This window comes from Pagrus pagrus, assembly GCF_965226575.1.
Source record: "Pagrus pagrus genome assembly, chromosome: 12".
Lineage (NCBI taxonomy): Eukaryota > Metazoa > Chordata > Actinopteri > Spariformes > Sparidae > Pagrus > Pagrus pagrus.
The window spans coordinates 20,961,841-20,976,566 of record NC_140196.1 but is presented as its reverse complement, the minus strand read 5'-3'; positions in this window follow the sequence as shown (position 1 = coordinate 20,976,566).

Sequence of the window (14,726 nt, the reverse complement as noted above, 5' to 3'; positions counted from 1 at the left end):
TGTGGGCCTGCTGGATCTGCAGCTGGCAGCTCTCAGCAGCTGTTTGGCCCAGAAGAATCCAGGAGAAGAGCTGGGGGCAAGGCCCAGTGGGAGCAGAGCTGGAGAAGAGCTCTGAAGAGCGAAGAGGGCAGGCAGCCTGGTGGGATAAGAGATGGAGAAGAGAGAGAACAAATGAAGGAGCTACAGTTTTAATTACCTGGTCAGTGGGAGGTCTGTCACCCTGACCAATAGCTCAAAGCTGGCTCTCCTGGCAGTCTTTGCACCTAGGTGTGAAGACTGGGGAATTCTGGGGAACTGAATTCAGTTCAAAGTCCACTTTGAAATCCAAAATGAACGACTCCATCTGTGCACCTGAACAAAGAGTAACAATACTTTGGCTGCGAGACGCACAAGATACAAAAGTAACAGGCAGAACAAAACAGTCAGACACATCTTTCAGCCCAGTCGCCAGGATACAACTTCAGTAGGTATATTTTATGCTTTAATGGGCTACGTATTGTATTGACATTTCAACAAAACATGTGATCACATTCACATTACATGTTAATTAACCGACTTTCATGTCAGGAGGTGGAAGTGGCAGTGGACATTTTTGACAGGGAACTGTGTTGTTTCAATATTTGTAAACATCAAACCTATAGATATTTTTGAGTAGACCTTCCAGCTGTGATTGTGGCAAAAAACAACAAAACATCAACACTCAGTTGTTAACACACAGTTGGGACATCTACAGCCATGTTTATGAATACCAAAAAAGGCAGCCCAAACAGTTTATTTTCCTTATAGCCAAGTGTTTTTGTGCTTAAACCTGCCTGAGCTTAAGCACAGCTTTATGACAAGAGAAAAATAGCGTCCTTTGTTTTAGATATAGCTAATAGCCGAAGCCACAGCTCTGCTAGAGGACCTCATTGGACCTTATTAGTGAAAACATTTGTACACTAGTCAATAGGGAGAAACAAAAGAAATGTTGATCCCATCTGAGTTGTGCCATGATTTACATATATGTTAATCAATTAAAACAATTTCGTTTCAAGTCAATAAGGTCGCTGTTTGTCGATGTCATCTAGTTTTGTGTGAAACCACTCAGTGAACTACATCCTCTCGCTTAACATACATCACCAACACGGCTGCCATTGAGCATATGTCAATTCCAGATGAGCTTTGGGTGGATAAACCCAAACAGCTACTTCTCGATAATTTTACTATTCATCTCTTTTGCCACTGCATGGTATCAGTGTATCAGTGTATATTTACTGATATTGAGTAGTAAAAATGTCTAATAAAATGTTCCCTGAGCTGCAGGCTGTTGTAGTTTTGCTTGTTTGATGTGTAGTGCTGTCTATGGTACTGATTCAGCTGTCACAATGTTATGACTAACTGCACTAATAACTGACTAAGGCTGTATGTTAGGGTACAGTTTAATAGTAGGATAAGACTACAACTTTAGCAAACTATGCATTTTTTTATAAATAACACAGCAAATGTGGTTACATTAAAACCTTTAAAAGCTTAGTCCATAAAAACAAGTTTTTTTCTGGATTTGACTGGATTCAATTCATAACAGCTATGTATTTAATGACAATAAAGCATGATTATTTACTTTGTTTGACATTACAGCTGAGACCAATTAAAGCCATGAAACAGGTGGAATTGTAGGATTACATAAAGTGAACCTTTTGAATTCATACTCCAAACAAATACAGGGCTGCATATTATAGTAACCTATAGTAAGCTAGCTGCAGGGCTAACTGAGCTAACAGCAGCTACAGTTAGCAGCAGCGGTCTGGACTGGGATCTCAGAATGGTATTACAAGACAGGATGGGCCGAGGCTAGCTGGTTAGCATGCTGACTTAAAGCTGGAGTGTGTAAATTATTTCTGGTGTCATTTGGTCAAAAATCAATAATAACCTTTATATCATTTTTATAAGCTTTTGTAATTCACAGTGTTATGACAGAACACTGGACTTCTGTGTCTCCTCTTGGCTCTGTATTCAGGCTTTAAAAAATCAGTGCCGTGACGGCAGTGTTCAGCCAATCACAGTTCATTTTACAGAGCAAGCTGTTTTGGGCGTTCCTATTGGTTGCTCGACCAAAGTTGATGCGCGTTCACCTTCCATCGGTGGTGAAGATGCAATGGCGGACGTCCCGGCAGGAAAAGCCACTATCCCGGCATTATCAACAAAGGCATACACGGCTAAGCAAGCCAAAAAAAGGAAGACCGATGTAGAGAAACGAGAGTCTAAGAGGGAGAGTGACAATAGACGGAATAAATCGCGTGTAAACACTGGACAAGCATATCTGAGGTGGAGAGAGCTGAGCCATAGCATCGGGCTGAAGTTGGATACTATGCTTGCTGTTCTTCTCCTGGACAGGTGAGCCTCCAATACAAGTTTTACATAGCTGATAATCTAAATGTGTGGTAGTAATTGGCTGTGTAGTTGAAATGACTTTGAATCTAATAAAGCAGGCGGTTTGTGGTCACAATTGATGAGTAATGTTGTAAGTTGATTAGCTTTATGCTAACTGTAGCCAAAGGCTCACGACAGTTACAAGCAAGTCAGAGCCAAAGTCAACGTCAAATGTATTGTCAGTAGCGTTATATATACACGACATACAGAGGACGTGTGTCGTGTAGATATGGATGTGACAGTTATTTATTTATTTTCAGGTTGTGGAGAATTGACAAGTAATGTTGTGAGTTGATTAGCTCTATGCTAACCGTAGCCAAAGGCTCACAACAGCTACAAGCATGTCAGAGCCAAAGTCAACGTCAAATGTATTGTCAGGAGTGTTATATATACACGACATACAGAGGACGTGTGTCGTGTAGATATGGATGTGTCTGAATAAAGTGGTTGTCTCCGATAGTCCGTGCATGCTGGGGTAATTGACGTGAATATTCCTAGCGCTAGCGCGCGTCCGTGAGAATGGAAAGTGAAAGTCTGGACCACGGAGTTGAAACAGGGAGGAGAGGGGGGAGCGCAGTTGTTTCCATCCCAGTCTCATGGGGTTTTTCACATATTCTACAAACTCCAGCTTTAAGTATACATCTCTCTACAGGACATACATAGACATCTCTGATATAATGTCAAAACTATTATTTCTAACATTGTATTGATAATTTTAGTTATTTTTTTATTTTTTTTAACTAAAACTCTCTCCCCTTTAAAAAACCATAAAGGCGGAATGACTGTTGTTATATCTGATTGAAAGATGTAGCCTTGATCCAGGACAGTCATGCTACACCCACACACTGCTGAGCACCATCTTAAATCATTTTCTTGGTTGGAGTAATTCATTCTTGTGATGCCTGTATGATCCCTTCCTCTTAGTTGCTGAGTAGATCCCTACCCTCCAGTGAGGGTTTTGGTGCGTAACAAATTACGGTAACAGGAAATTGGAATTGTGGGTAAGGGATCAGAAATGTTGGACCCTTATTTACATTTTCTGTATAAAAAAAATATTCAAATGTCATTTTTTAACTTAATGTCACAAGTTTGACATAGGAATATATGACTGCTTTGCAATTGCACATGAAAAACAGCACGTTTCTGTCAAACTGCTGCAGCTTCTCATTTCAGCTTTGACATGTGCAGCACACTCTCTTTCTCCTTGTCGTATCTCCCCTTTCGACCCCTGCCTGTAACAAAGATGCACAAATCTCACATACACTGTTTGATAAATTAAGACAGGGCTTTGGGGAGACCCTTGAACCTGAGCTCTTTCATCATCCAGAGATCATTACTCTCGAAGAGACCCAGGAAACTGCATCACCAAGTGTAGTTAGTGGTGGTCATGGATAAGCTGATGTTGACTTTGAACCCTGTCTCCTTGAAATTACATTTCAGCAAACATGTCTTCAGGGAAACATGCTGACCGAATTATGTTTCTAGTCGCATAATGAGGAAATGTAATGTACCTGGCAACTTGCAAAAATGTTGATTGTAAAATGCTTTTTTCAGAACAATAGAGCTCAACTTGTACATTGGCTCGATAGATACTGTTGTCAAATTTTAACTTAACAGATATATCAGCCCTCAAGGAATTGCAGTGCAGAAATGCTAAAGGCTTGCATTTGAATTTAGAAATAGCAGTGTTTTTCCACAGGCTTTTGTGAGACTGGTGTGGGTGGACATCAGATCCTCTAGGGGGAAAATGTTTCCACATTTTAAAGTTACATAATCAGTTACAGCAAGTTAAAGCATCAGTTGCATCAATCTGTTGCACTTTGAGAGCAAAATTAAGAGGCTAGATCCATGAAGAACTTGTTCTTCTTAACAATGTTGTGTTCTACTAAATGATTCAATCATAAACACATTGGTTGTATAGTTATAAATGGTAATGAAATGGCAAAAAAGTCACACCTCGAAAGTATGGTGAACGAGACGGGATTGAACAGAGATCACAAACAGTCAAAACACAAAATGGACTACAGCACATACTGGATGTGAGAAATTAAAGAAGGACCTGTGTGGAGCTGGTTTTTTTAGAATATTAAAAAACATACTCGATAAGGAGGAGCAAGCCAAATTTGGAAAGTAGCCGACCGGGAAAAATATACTGCCTGACTACTGCATCCTAGCTCCTGTGCTGGACAGCTGGGAGATGTAGCCTATTAGCGGCTAGTTCACTACATTCGACACACTCTTTTTGGATTTTTAGACTAATACATACATAAACAAAGAACTATGTTCAATGCTGAAATGCCACACTCACGTGAAGACAAGCAAAATTGCCGTCGTGAACATACCTCAGTTTGAAAAGTCTGCCCAGTGCAACAGTTAGCCTACTCTGGCTAATGCTTGTATAATAATTAACCAACCCTAAATATAAATTGATAAATTTCAAAACTGAACATAGATGTAACAGGATCTTTGATATTATTTATCATATTAATTTATTCCAATTGTCATTTCACCTTACCAATTTATTTAGATTTTACCAATATAAACGTTTGCAATTTCTTATATTATGTCTGCTTTTCCTTTGATTTTGAACAAAAGTGTGACGAGCATCTGATTATATTCATGTCTCAATTCGTGTCTCTTGACAGAGAAGGTTTTCCTCACCATACGAGGGGGAAGTGTAAAGTTCAGAACACGGGGTCACACATTTTGTAATGATCCCATAATGTATCAATTGCCCACTGACATGTTCTCTACTTCCTGACGTCCGATAATGGAAGCATGTGATGTGCCATTATTCCAAGGTCTTCTTGGGGTCACTGCGAGTTAATTAAGAAAACAAATGGTTAATTATATGGTCTGTTTACCCCACAAATTGGGATGTGTTGACGAAGGGCTTTGGCATGTTGTTTAAAATGCTTTTGATGAACGTGGCATACTAGTTTCATTGTGAAAACATCAAAATGGCTGATTAAATTCAATTAGATTTAATGAAAAATGAGTGAGCGTGCACTGAATTTCCATTTGTGCACGGTTCATGTCGGCCTGATACGATTATTTTCCTTGTATCAATTAATGTGTTGAATTTTTCAGATGAATAAATTAAAGGTTTAGTTAAAATTTTGGGGGAAAAAAAGAAACCTCTACATCGACCACAACGATCCTAAAGCTTTTAAAGTCTCGAGAATCCAAATGACAAAATTGTTGAAATTTTCTTTTCTCTCAACTATCTGCTTATTGCTCATTATCAGCCAATCATTTCAGTACAAATCTCACGTACAGTAATGTTTACCATTTTGCTACTTAATTTCTCAGAGTATAAATTTAATTTGTTTCCACTTGTGCTCCAGGAACATAAAACCTTGGTACATCTGAGCTGGGTGCTTGGCCAGGTTGTGCATGTGTGTGTGTGTGAGAGAGAGAGAGAAAGAGAGAGAGAGAGAGATTGAGTGTGTGTTTGTGTGTGTGTGTGTGTGTGTGTGTGTGTGTGTGTGTGTGTGTTAACGCACTTATTCAGAGCAATACTTAGTTGCTTCTGCCAACTCCTGACTGTTTTAGTTCATCTGTCTGTCTATTCACTCAGACTAGAGTTCTCAACGGGTCGGGTCGGCCCGACAAACCCGACGGGACCCGCGGGTTCGGACCGGGTTCGGGTCGAAAATATAAGCAAGTGACTCGGGTCGGGTCGGACCTCGGGCTTAATTTTTTCCGCTCAGTGAAAAAAACAAAAAAACAAAACATTTATTAATCATCGCTGCTGTTCACCGTAAAGAAAGTCTGGCAGCTGTGTGCAACGTGCATCATGTTTGTATTGTTAAAAGGCGTGAACATTAAAGGTTGATTTGAATTCCCGTCTGCTGGTCATGATAATACGTGTATGAGAAGAAAAAAAAGGTGTGGGGGGGTGATCGGCGGCGTCGGGCCGCGGGCCGGGTTCGGGCAGATAATTCATGTTGATGTGTCGGGTTACATCGGGTCCGGGCTTTAAAAGCCACGGGCCGGGTCGGGTCGGGTTGTAATTTTCAGGCCCGTTGAGAACTCTAACTCAGACGTGTGTGTCGGACGGTTGTCAACAGGTGTCCGACCATTAGATAACAGTTTAGTCTGCTGCATAGATCCTTGAAGTAAAAGTTGTATATTCTTGAACAGTGAACCACATAAAAAGATTACCTGTCCCCGAGGTCTTAAATCACTTCTGGTTCTAAAAACTTTGGCCCCTCAACTCATTCCATCAACATGTCATTTATTTTAAACAACGTGTTTATCACACAGGATTTGTCCCAGTTACTACTTTCTGTCCAAGTACTTAAAGTTTTAAAGGTTAATGGTACAAAGCAATGTGAAAATGATGCAAGTGGCTGATAACAAGTAAAAGTTAATGTGAGGTAAACACTCAACACAGTTTAAATAATAAGATCATTTAAATTGAATTAAAATGGTAAAACAATGAATATGAAACAAATATTTACACTGAGGACAGGAGGCTACTGCTGATTTAATGTAGCTGACAAGACACATACATACTTTCATCATCTCTCGAAGTTTAATTATTTTGCTGGCTAGAATGAATTATCATAGTCTTTAAGTCAACAGTTAGTATCGCAAAATAATTAGGTTTCCAGAGCTGCAGTCCCAGAACTGCTGCCTCCTCTCCTGAAGGAACATAAATATTGACAACAGTAAGACAAATAGACAAACAACAAGACAATATAGAAAAGCATAAATCCAACAACAGCTAGCACCAAACTCTAATCAGTTCATCCTTGAGTGTATATAGATTTTTTTGCCAAATATAATGAAATTCCTTCACAGCGTTCTTGAGATATCACATTTACAAGATATGAGGTTCCAGTGACCTTTGACCTCCAAAATCTAATCAGTTCATCCTTGAGTCCAAGTCTGAGTTTGTGCCAAATGTGATGAAAATCCGTTAAGGCATTCTTGAGATATCAGTTCATGAGGCAGGAGGTTGCTGTGACCTTTGACCTATGACCTCCAAAATCTAATTAGTTCATCCTTGAGTCAGAATGGACATTAGTGCAAAGTTTGAAGAAAATTCCTCAAAGCGTTCTTCAGATACCACGTTCACAAGCATGGCCCGGACTAACATGAGCAGTGACCTTGACGTTTGACCTATGACCTCCAAAATCTGATTAGTTCATCCTTGAGTCAGATTGGACATTTGTGCAAAGTTTGAAGAAAGTGCTGCAGTCCTGGAACTGCTAAATACTGACAACAGTAAGACAAATAGACAAACAACAAGACAATATTAAAAACATAAATACAACTAGAACTAACATCAAACTCTACTCAGGTCATCCTTGACTGTATATAGATATTTGAGCCAAATATAACGAAATTCCCATACAGCGTTCTTGAGATATCGTGTTTGCAAGATGTGAGGCTACAGTGACCTTTGACCTCCAAAATCTCCACAGTGGACATTTGTGCAATGTTTGAAGAAAACCCCTCAGAGTGTTCTTGAGATATCGTGTTCACAGGACTGGCCCGGACTAACATGATGTCGCAGTGCCCTTGTCCTTTGACCTTCAGAATTGAATCAGGTCATCCTTGAGTCAGAGTGAACACTGGTTATTCTCCTCTTTATCTACAACCTTGTTTCCTCAGCTCCTTGTAACACACATATCCATTTTTTTTTCTCCATAAAAAGAATGAATGGTACCCATATGGATTAAAAGAAAAACAACATCGAAATAAAATAAGCTATGAGGCATTTAACATGGAGCACGTATACGTTAAGAAGTGCTTCTTTTCTTTTCAGAAAATTAAATGAACAGTTTAGGGTTTAGAAGTGAATATAGCATGCAATACCTCATTACAAAATTTTTGGCATGAATTTATGACTTCATGCCATGTGTCTGGAATATTTTCTTTAAATGGTAAAGTTTAACTGGAGTTATATACTGGTTTTTCACATTAGCCAATTACATTTTCACAGCTTTAACCTTGTATTAACCGTTGGAGTATCGATCTCTAAGACAATAACCCGCTCTTCCAAGGAGACCTCCTCATGCACATCCTCCCTCCAGGCATTCAGCCAGTCTACAGAGGACTGAGAGGCTACAGAGGCTGGAAACCAACATCTTGTACAAAAAGGAAATTTGCCCTTTACAATACCAATAATAAGAAATTGCTCCCCCAGAGGAGACAGAGGGAATATAGTTAACTTTTCACTTTGGGCTGCAGCAATGAAACTTCTCACTTGCTAGTTTTTGTTAGGGAAATCAAATGTTGCTTTAATTTCCTCAACTGTCATCCTAACCTCGACCTTGTACAAATCCCTGATCTTATCTAACACGTAGCTAGCTCCTAAATGAAGTTCCTCATCAGCTCTTCCAAGTTTAAAATGGTCGTTTCCCCAAATGAGGGAAAGCTGAACAGAGGATGTGCGTCTTACCGCAGGAGCGGTTGATTCCAAACCAACCTTTCTTGAAACTCCACTCTATGACTTCTTCTACAAATCCATACAACTGCGAGGAGCCATTTGTTTTGCTCAGTTCTAATGTCCTTAATGGCCAATAGTATACCATCAAATGTTTTAGGGAATTACATCTTTGAGGATATCACCGAAGCTTGGTTAACTACAACAGCGCCAGCCTACTCCTTGGTGCCTCTATGGCGTAGTGTGGTGTCGTTAGCTTCTTTAGTGCCTTCATTTGTCTCAAACCAACATACGACCGCCAGGAAATTCTAGGTTTAGGTAGACCCAGAAGTTTAGGACTCGTAGATGTGACCACTCTGGACCTTCTATGCAGTATCGGACTGCTACGCCGGCTACATCCAGCGGCCTATGAAGCAGCAGAGACTCGCACCAGTGGTGTCCGCCAGCGGAGGAGACAGAAGCGGTGTGACAGGAAGCAGAAGCGAGGATGTCGAGCGGGGCTAACAGCTAAGCTAAAGGCTAACCCACAGAGAACACCACTTCCTTCCATCCTACCTTCTAACGTCCATTCCTTGGAGAACAAACTGGACTACCTGAAGCTGGATTTAACATCAAAACGGGAGACAACATTCTGGTCGGATAGGATCAGCTCTCTCACCGGTAAATCCCAGGGTGGCGGTGTCTGCATATACACCAACAACAACTGGTGCAACAACTGCTCTCCTGATGTAGAACTACTGGCTGTAAAATGCAGGCCTTTCTATCTACCAGGTGAATTCACTGTGATCATCCTCACAGCAGTGTACATTCCCCCCAGTGCCAACACCAGAGAAGCCCTGAATATTCTATACCGCTCCATCAGTGGACTGCAATCTACACACCCAGAGGGAGTTTTCATTGTGGCAGGGGACTTTAATCAGGCCAAAGATGAAAACTGTGTTTCCTCACTTCCATCAGTATGTGGATTTTGCAACCAGGGGAGAGAGCACGCTGGACCTGGCCTACGGTAACATCAAAAAGGCATTCGGGGCTGCACCCTGCCCCCACCATGGCTCCTCAGACCATCTCTCTGTGATGCTAATTCCTGCATACAATCCCCTGCTGATCAGAAAAAAACCCCCACAGTGAAGCAGGTGAGGGTTTGGCCCGCAGGAGCTATGGATGCATTATAGGACTGCTTCAAGCGCACGGACTGGGACATGTTCAAGGCAGCTGCTATGGACAATCAACACATGTGGGTAGAGGAGTATGCTGAGTCTGTCTGCATACATTCAGAAGTGCATGGAGGATGTTAGTGTGGTCAAAAACATCTCCACACAGGCCAACCCTGAGGAGAGTAAACACCCGGAAAGCAGCAGGCCCGGACGACATACCAGGACGGGTGCTCAAGGAATGTGCTGACCAGCTGGCCGGGTTCTCACAGACATCTTTAACAACTCCCTGATCCAGGCTGTGGTACCAACATTATTAAAGACGGCTACAATTATACCGGTGCCTAAAAACCCACAATCTCCTCCCTCAATGATAACCGCTCCATAGCACTCACTCCCATCATGATGAAGTGCTTTGAGAGGCTGGTAAAGGACAACATTGTCTCCAGACTCCCCCCCACATTCAACCCGTACCAGTTTGCTTACCAGCCTAAATGCTCCACAGAGGACGCCATCTCCTCTGCACTCCACCCGAGCTTAGAACACCGAGGAACACACATGTGCGAATGTTGTTTCCTGACTTCAGCTCGGCATTCAATACCATCATCCGGCAGCATCTGGTGAGCAAACTGGCCCCCCTTGGCTTCAGCACCCCCCTGTGTAACTGGTTGCTTGACTTCCTCTCAAACAGACCCCAGTATGTGCGGGTGGGCAACAGCGCCTCCAGTGTCATCTCCCTGAGCACCGGCTCCCCTCAAGGCAATGCCTCTGATTGGAAGTCCCTGCAGAGGGTGGTGAGGACAGCGGAGAAAATCATTGGGACTTTTCTTCCTCCCATCCAAGTCATTGCAAAGAAATGCTGCCTGACCAGGGCTCATAACATCAGGAGTGACACCTCCCACCCCCACCATGGTCTGTTCTCACTGCTGGACCTTCGAAGCAGAACAGCCAGGTTCCATAACAGCCGTGAGACTGCTGAACAGACCCCCATCCTCCCTCACACACCCACTCAGGACTGCTTCACTTGACTATGCAATATAATAATACACATTGTGCAATATATATTTTTATATTTTCTATAGTATTAATGTGTACAGTTTTCATTTTATTTATTAATTGTAAATACTTGCTGCTGTCAATATCCTGTGCTATACTGAGCCAAATGCAACAAAATTTCGTTCTGAACTGCACTGTGAGGTGTACTTTTGAATGACGATAAAGAAAAGTCTAAGTCTAAATCTAAGACTTAATATGCAGCTGACCTGGAAAAGCATGAACTCTGAGCACCCTGCCCCAGCCAGAAGTCCCAATCAACATAGAAAGATCAACACTGAATTCTGTCCATTTACTTACAGGCTGCAGTGACAGACAGTTGGAATCGTCTTCAATTGAGACAGATCTGCTAAGTATTCAGTTCCGTGATTACAGGCACTCAAGTGGAGGCCATTTACGGACTAGACTTCAGCTGCTGTGAACGAGTTTAGAGTTGTAATTTTGTCCTGTCTGCCAAGGAAATCAAACAATTATGCCTGCTGTTAGTGGCATTTCTGTCAGAAAGGAAAGGCAGCTTGTTCAGTGGATGACCTATCTTTCCTGTTCCTGTTGAGTCTTGACTCTGTAAACGTTTTATCACAGCAGCATGATGATCTAACTTATATTTCAAACCCAAAAAAACCTATGTTCAGGTTGAGGCTTAATTCCACAACCTTAAACATATTTGAGATAATCACAGTATTTCCCCTTAATCATCCTTTTTCCTATGTGTGGAAATTTTAATAAATTATGTATTTGCAGAAACATTACATGTTGGTTGGTTTTTAACTTTTTAACACTAACCCAAGTAGAAACTGTATATCTGTGGTGATGTCTTCCCTGAAATATTTTGTCACAGAGGTGGTATGTGGAGTATAATGGGAATACTACAAGCAGCAGTGTGAGAAAATATGATGAAGTTGCTGCTTGTCTGGAGAGTTGAAATGGAGCACTTGTGTTCCTGATGAGTTGAGCTGTGTCACCAGGTGTTTATATGCAAACAAGCAGCTGCTTTTCAGCTTGATGCTGACTGACTCCAAGATTGAAAGCACTGCATTTCAGGTATTGAGAAATATTGATCCATTGAATTACTCATTCATTTTTTTTACATAACTATACTGCATCGTTTATTTATTTTACAGGCTTCTAAAATGAGAATTTGTCACATCTAGTCTTTGAAGAAGGAGAGAACGACAGCCAAACTAGTCAAAACATCACAATGGTATGCTAATGAGGTCTCTGTAGGATGCTTCTCTCCACCGAGTGACCTTCCTCTCTGAGCTGGACACATCCAACACAACACCAAACAGGAAGGAGAGACAGCAATGCAGCACAAAGTTAATGAACAGCCTTCACGACTGACAGAGACTGTTTGTAGAAGCGGACACACGCACATACTGTATATAAATGGATGCACAATCATGCCTGTGCCTGCTGACAGACCCACAAACCATCGACAGGAATGCACTCACAGCATCACCAATGGCCTTTCTGCAGCAGCCCGTGGCCTCCCATCCCATTTTTTTCTCCACTTTTTCCTCCCTGATCACTCAAAAAAAATCCAAGGAAGACATGGCTTGAGAATTAGACAGCGGGGAAATCAATGTGCTGTCCCTGAGGTCCTGAGAAAAAGGGGGGCTGTGGTTGTTACAAGTGGGAGAAAGAGAGCTTGTCATTTTTAGACATTTAATTAATTTCCCAGGTCCCCAAGGCTGAGGGCCGTTGGATTTGGAGGCCTGGCAGTGGTGAGGGAGGGATGGACTGATGTAAGGTGAACAGGTGCCCTGGTGAGATTTTTATGATGCATGCCTCACATCTACTTTATATATACCAAACCTCTGCAGGGCAGGACAGGGCAGGCTGCGTACACTGTTCCATTATTTTCCAATGTGCACTTTTCTTTTTTCTCCTCCTACCTGTCTGAAACTAACGTGAGGTGAAGACAAAGAGTCGGTACTGTGGTGAATTTGGTGGCCATTGATTAACAGCACAATGACGGCAAAGCGCTTCATTTTGGGGTATGTTCATCCGATAATTTAACACACAGCACATACATTACGGAAGTAAAGGTTCGACTCCAAACCAGGCGTTTCAGGCAGTGCAGGAGCAGTGTTTTGACAGAGAGTAACTCCCTTTGGCGTGGACTTTGGGCTTTTTTACTTTGCAGACCTTTTACATGCACAAAAATGCTGCATAACACAACAAAGGAAAGGCAAAAAGCCCAAAAGCAGAATATGACCTCTTTAAGTTTTCTTTTCAGAGCATACGACTGACAGAACTGTGCTACTCAAGTCGACATCATTCCACTGCCTCCTGTTTCTGATCCCCATCACCACCATGGATCTTCGCCTTCATCATCCATCTTCAGTCCTCATCTCCACTACTCATCAGATTCAGCTGCTTTCACCTTCTTCTTCCCTTGGGAGACAGGATGGACAGTCTCCCTTCTGGAGGATGGTGGTAGGCCAGCTGTGGGTGCAATTTTGTTCATGCTCAAGGTGCAGAAAATCTGTGAATACTGTACGAAATGAAAGGTGTAGTGACCTTAAATGAAAGAAGATGTGCAAGGTCATTGTTCTAACTGAAGAGGAATAAGACAGAACAAAAAACAAACCAACAATAATACATTACAGTTGAACCAAAAGAGTCAGAGAGAATCTTTTTGGCCTTCTGTAACTACAAACTGGGCTTGTTTTGCATATTTTTATGTTTAGCACTACATGAATTTCCTACGCTAAAGATTCAGTACATCGCTGTGAATACATTATGTGAACCCATTAACTTTTTTTATACCATTTTTGCTATTAATGCTTAAGAACCATATTTTACTATTTGCAATCGAAACACAGCGAGGTCTCTGGATTATCCCGAGTTACCAGAACATTGCTGCTGAAAGGTCACTTGTTGAGGTTTTCAGATGTGTTTTTGCAATGCTCTGAACCACAAACAAAGTTTCATTTACTTTTGATATGTTGGAATGATGGCAGACGTTTCAGGAAAAGTTAACTTAAAAACTTAAAATGTCAGCAGAGTAAACCAAAACCAGCCGTATGATAGGCAACCAAAGGGGTGACCTGCCCCTTTAATGCTAATACACTTACTAACTTAATGTCAAATGTAGCTAGAAAAAATAATCAGTGTTGTTTATTTATTTTAATAAACAATTTTTTTCTCTTTTCTCCTCATAAAACCTAATCTTCTTGAATATGAAACATGTAATAACTGACGCCTGTACCTCGTAGCTGTCTGACAAACTTTCCTCTCTCTCCAGCAGACACATGTCTGATTTAAGTGTGGGGATTTATTAATTAAAATGACCAGCACCTTCACATCTCATTGTGTCTCACATAATGACATAATGGAAGCTCCTGTCCACTAATTCTTTTTCACGAGACACTGAAAGAAAGTGTGCTGATTGAGGATGTAGCTTGACGGCAAGGCCTGAAATACAGCCACACTGTGTGGACGTGGATCAATAATCCATCTGCATACAGATCAAAGTATCGCACTAGACATGGCCGTATTTTTCCTGTCCACATCACTGTAAATCAATTTCCCCTCACAAGCACCCACCATTGTGCTGCCACAGCCGGGCTGTAGAATCTTGTTAGTACAAAGCTTCATAACTTCACACGTATCGGAAATAAGAGTTATAAAATTTGTTTTACATATTTTAAAAATGCGGTTTATTATAATGGCTCATTTATGTGCATGATTAAGACATTATGATTACA